At 32.6% G+C, this 6,039-nt stretch overlaps 1 long non-coding RNA gene across 1 annotated transcript; it reads right to left on the minus strand.

Moving 5' to 3' along the window:
- Positions 1 to 215: 215 nt before the first annotated feature.
- On the minus strand, positions 216 to 4,877 carry LOC127705408 (uncharacterized). The gene is made up of 2 exons (XR_007983867.1): positions 1,928 to 4,877; positions 216 to 1,467 (listed from the first exon to the last, which is right to left on the minus strand). It is a non-coding gene; the product is annotated as an uncharacterized LOC127705408 (long non-coding RNA).
- Positions 4,878 to 6,039: the final 1,162 nt, after the last annotated feature.

The raw sequence follows: 6,039 nt of genomic DNA on the forward strand, positions 1-6,039 counted from the left end.
CCCTACACATGGCAAGGGGTGTTCGACTCCGATCTTAATTGACTAGGATTGCCAGTCTACCTGCCAAAAGGTTGGTGTTTCTCTCATGGTACTCTAGCTTCCTAAATCAATAAAAAGTAGCCTCAATTAAATTACCATGTAGCCAAAAGTCCAATAAGCCCTAGCAAACAAACTACTTATTAGACAGCACACGTTACAATTAAAAAACAACAATGCATGGTTACAGGTTTAATAATTATTTTCAAACAGTTTGTGTACAACAACAAATATCTGTTGATAAAAACATAAACAAAATACATTAAATGAGTGCTCAACAAAATACCCTATTGCATAGAAATGAATTTTGGCGTGCTAAGTTAAAATCATAGTTTAACCTTAAAATACTGGTTAAAGTTATATTTGATTATCTCCCCTGTGAAACAGCATAAAACATTTTATTTTCAAACTTCCAATCTTGCTTTGAATTAAATATTACATATATAACAAAAATGTTGAACTTCTTCATAATAACCTCAACCAAAAAGCAAAACATATTGTTTTGTTTGACAAACCTTGACTGTAATAAGTTACAAATTCTTTGATATATAAAGGGAGATAATCAGATTTGGTGTTACCCTATTTTTACTGTAACTAATTATAACACCATGGCCAACGTTTGTGAATGAAAAAGGGGAAGAAAATCAAACATAAAAGTGGTAGCTATTCAAATAAAAGTGTATATTGTTTGATTGATGGTAAATATATTATTTGTATCTTTATCCATTTCATACGATTTGGAATAAAATACTCCGCTGGGCGCAGCTTGATACGACCGCAGAGGTTGAACCCTGAACAGTTGGGGCAAGAATGTACACAACATTCAAGCTTGATACACACTGAATTTGGATTGTGATTAAATATTTGACACAGCATAGGTTTCTGACACAGAATGAATGTGGTCTAAGAACTTATAAATTATTAATTGACCTATTCAAACCATATCATTATTATTTTTCTTTTACATATAAATCAGAAATAACCCATTTGAAATGGAAAATTTAAAGAAAATAAAAGGGAAAAAAAAATCCCTCCCCCCAAACTTTTTGAACCCCCTTATGATTCATCAGCCCCAAACCCAATCTAAGCCTTCCCTTTATGGTATGGTACCTTGCAGTACAATTTCAGAGAGATCATACACTTGAACACAAGTTATTGTCTGGAAACTAGAAAAATGCTTGTTTTTTGCCCCTTTTTGGCCCCAAATTCCTAATTGTTTAGGGCAATTACCCCCAAACTCAAACCCAGCTTTCCCTTTGTGATATGGAACCTTGTAGTACAATTTCATTAAGATCCATACACTCACACACAAGTTATTGTCCTGAAACTAGAAAAATGCTTGTTTTTTGCCTCTTTTTGGCCCCTAATTCCTAAAGTTTTGAGGCAATTACCCCCAAAATCAATCCCAGCCTTCCCTTTGTGGTATGGTACCTTGTAATACAATTTCAGAGAGATCCATACACTTGAAGACACGTTATTGTCTGGAAACTAAAAAATGCTTATTTTTGGCCCCTTATTCTGAAATGTTTTGTGCAATTACCCCCAAACTCAATTCCAGCTTTCCTTTTGTGATAGTGAACCTTGTAGTACAATTTCAGAAAGATCCATACACTTACACACAAGTTATTGTCATGAAACTAGAAAAATGCTTGTTTTTTGCCCCTTTTTTGGCCCCTAATTCCTAAAATTTTGAGGCAATTACCCCCAAATCAATCCCAGCATTCCCTTTGTGATATGGAACCTTGTAGTACAATTTCATAAAGATCCATACACTTGAACACACGTTATTGTCTGGAAACTAGAAAAATGCTTATTTTTGGCCCCTTATTCCTAAACGTTTTAGGCAATTACCCCAAAACTCAATTCCAGCTTTCCTTTTGTGATATGGAACCTTGTAGTACAATTTTAGAAAGATCCATACACTTACACACAAGTTATTGTCATGAAACTAGAAAAATGCTTGTTTTTTGCCCCTTTTTTGGCCCCTAATTCCTAAAATTTTGAGGCAATTACTCCCAAAATCAATCCCAGCATTCCCTTTGTGATATGGAACCTTGTAGTACAATTTCATAAAGATCCATACACTTACACACAAGTTATTGTCCTGAAACTAGAAAAATGCTTGATTTTTGCCCCTTTTTTGGCCCCTAATTCCTAAAATTTTGAGGCAATTACCCCCAAAATCAATCTCAGCCTTCCCTTTGTAGTATGGTACCTTGCAGTACAATTTCAGAGAGATCCATACACTTGAACACAAGTTATTTTCTGGAAACTAGAAACATGCTTATTTTTGGCCCCTTTTTGGCCCCTTATTCCTAAACGTTTTGGGCAATTACCCCCAAACTCAATTCAAGCTTTTCCTTTGTGATATGGAACCTTGTAGTACAATTTCAGAAAGATCTATACACTTACACACAAGTTATTGTCATGAAACTAGAAAAATGCTTGTTTTTCCCCCCCTTTTTTGGCCCCTAATTCCCAAAATTTTGAGGCAATTACCCCCAAAATCAATCCCAGCATTCCCTTTGTGATATGGAACCCTGTGGTACAATGTCAGAGAGATCTATAAACTAACACAAGTTATGTCTGGAAGTTACAAAAATGCTTATTTTTGGCCCCTTTTTGGCCCCTTATTCCTTAACTGTTGGTACCATAACCCCCAAACTCAATCCCAACCTTCCTTTTGTGGTATTGAACCTTATGGTAAAATTTTATAAAGATCAATTCACTTAAACTAAAGTTAGAGTGCGAAAACCAATGTGTTTTCGGACAACGCCGACGTCATACCAATATATGACCACAAAATTTTTTTGCTGTCGTATAAAAATGACCCTTGAACCTGACAAATATCACGAAAACTGTACTTGCTTTATGCTCAAACAATTAAAGAATGTATATTCAAATGATGTTTTTTAAGCTTTTTTTTTAAGACAGACATATCACATTTTTATCTCTAAATAAAACCAAAATACTATTTTCTTTTATCTATGGTAAATACCTGTCATTACACAAATAGATAAAAGATTCATAAAATAATTGTAAATAACTAATAATTTGTGACCCAATTGAATGTTCATTCTCTCTTAAATTTTTAATATTTACAAAATAACAATTTGAAAATGCAAAAAAATAAATAACAAAGAGTGACAGAAAACCATTGTAACAAGATTACACATAGAGCATGAAATGAATTTGATCAAACTCAATATCTAACTCGAAATAAATTTATTCAATACAATGATTCAGAGGAAATATGACTGAAATACCTGGATTCAATTGACAAAATTGAGAATGGAAATGGGGAACATGTCAAAGAGACAACAACCCAGCCAAAAGCAGACTACAGCCGAAGGCCACCAATGGGTCTTCAATGCAGCGAGAAAATCCAGCAACCGGAGGTGAGACTTTATACTACTTTGAATTGTGACATGGATATAAAGACGGCAATTGTAATTGACATCATAGTAAATGATTTCTTCAATACTCTATAAAAATACAGAAATCGTGAAATTTTGCAAAATGAAATATTTAATAATTTTGGTCATGATGTGCTGGGTTTTGTCCTGGTGAAAGCTCCTCCATGATTAAATTCTAATCCATAGAGATACCTGTCCAATGACAATGTAATATAAACGAATATATATATTGCATGGTAACAATCAAAGTGCAAATAAATAGTAAATAAATGTATGATAAGCCTAGTGAACATTAAGAGTTAAATTAAAAAATTATTCATTGTTTGTTATCTTTATTTCTCTCTTTAATTTCAACACCAGTTACAAATTCTTAATTTCCCTCTGCCTAAATAACGACATTGTTTCCATTAACACGAAGGTATTATTGAAGATTATACAACTACATAGAATCTATCATTTACTTACCAAAACCAATTCCTATTTAACTAATCTAATAACACATCTTACAAACTCTTCAGGCCTTAATCAAACTGGTATATTCAAAGTACCTTTGGGGAAATCATGTTTTACTGAAATAGGTGCAATGGTACAAATACCATCAATCATTGACTTACTAATTATATATATAAACCGATTCCTATTTAACTAATCTAATCACAACCTTATAAACTTTTGACCTAAAAGAAGATGAAAAACTATACCTGTAAATCTTCCACTGTAACTTATGTCATAGGTTAAAACATAACTACATCCTCCCTAACAAATAATAAAATATTCCCACATTTAATTATTCATATAAGACACACAGATTAAGTAAAATTACATTAATTTTTTAGTCTTGATATTCATGCTTCACTTGTCATGCTAATTGCTAAAAGAAGTTGTTTAAATTATGATTGTTGTGATAATGCTAAAAAGCATACTAATGTTTTGCCATCAAATTTTAAGACATTGTATATCAGATGCTTGAATACACTAAGGAATCAATATTGAAACTAACAAGATTTCTTTATTTCATGATTTGCAATAAAAAAAATCTTGAATTGGAATTAAAAAAGAGGACTAGTGAAGAATCCAGCCATGTATAAATGATTTCTTTGCAATGATACCTAAAAATAAAATGCTACTCTGAGCGCAGCCTGATACGACCGCAGAGGTCGAACCCTGAACAGTTGGGGCAAATTTGGACACAATATTCAAGCTTGATACTGTCTGAATTTGGATTGTGATCAAATTTTTGACAAAATATAGGTTTCTGACACAAAATAAATGTGGTCAAAGACCTTACAAATCTATTGCGCAATACTGTGCAATTGAAGATTTCTTCTTGAAACTTTTCAAAAATTCAAAATTTGAAAAATTTTGAAAAAAAAATATGAATCCTTTAAAAAAAATGTAAACAAAAAATCCCCCCCCCCCCCAAACTTATTGAAACCCCCCTTGGAGCAATAACCCCAAAACTCAATCCCAGCCTTTCCTTTGTAGTATGGAATCTTGTAGTATAATTTCAGAGAGATCCATACACTTAAACACAAGTGATTGTCTCGAAACTAGAAAAATGCTTCTTTTTGGCCCCTAATTCCTACATGTTTGGGGCAATTAACCCCAAACTCAATCCCAGCCTTCCCTTTGTTATATGGAACCTTGTGGTACAATGTCTGAGAGATCCATACACTTACACACAAGTTATTGTCCGGAAACTAGAAACATGCTTGTTTTTGGCCCCTTTTTGGCCCTTATTTCCTAAACTGTTTGCCCCATAACCCTTAAAATAAATCCTAACCTTCTACTTGTGGTATTAAACATTGTGGTACAATTTCAGAGCAATTGAAATATTTATACACAAGTTATTGTCCTGAAACTAGATAAATGCTTGTTTTGGGCCCCTAATTCCTAAACGGTTTGGACCATCATCCTTAAAATCAATCCAAACCTTCCTTTTGTGGTATTGAACCTTTTAAAAAAATTTCATAGAGATCCATTCACTTAAACTAAAGTTATTGTCCGGAAACAAATGTGTCTTCAGACAAAGACGCAGACGTCGACGACATCATACCATTATAGGATCCCAAAAAATTTTTTGCGGTCGTATAAAAACATTGTCTTACTGTTTTAAACACAGATAGTAATTTCTTCAAAATTCTTGAATGAAGAAAATTTACAAATATTCAATCTAGTTTACAAGCCTGTAAAGCATACTAGTTTTTACAATATTATAAGAATGATTAAGTAGATAACAAAAATTCCGATTATAATTGGATGAAATATAAAAACAAAAGTTAGAACAAAAAGTGTAAAAATTTGGTAAATCCTCTAAAAAATTTTGATTATGTCCCTTTGACCTGATATATATTAAAATGACAGTGATTTGTTTACGAACTGTTCCATTTAATTTCTGTGGAGATCATTTCACTTTAATATAATGGAACTGTTTTTAATTATGATAATTCAAATTAGCTAGATTTAGAGGATTTACTATAAAGGTTACAATTTATTATGAGGGGGTAACACTGGGGTGCTCATCTCCCAAATCATGCTTTTTTTTGTAAATTTTGTTCCCACTTTCCTTTTTTTCTTCTTCTTTTTC

This window comes from Mytilus californianus, unplaced genomic scaffold, assembly GCF_021869535.1.
Source record: "Mytilus californianus isolate M0D057914Y unplaced genomic scaffold, xbMytCali1.0.p SCAF_6, whole genome shotgun sequence".
Taxonomy (NCBI): Eukaryota; Metazoa; Mollusca; class Bivalvia; order Mytilida; family Mytilidae; genus Mytilus; species Mytilus californianus.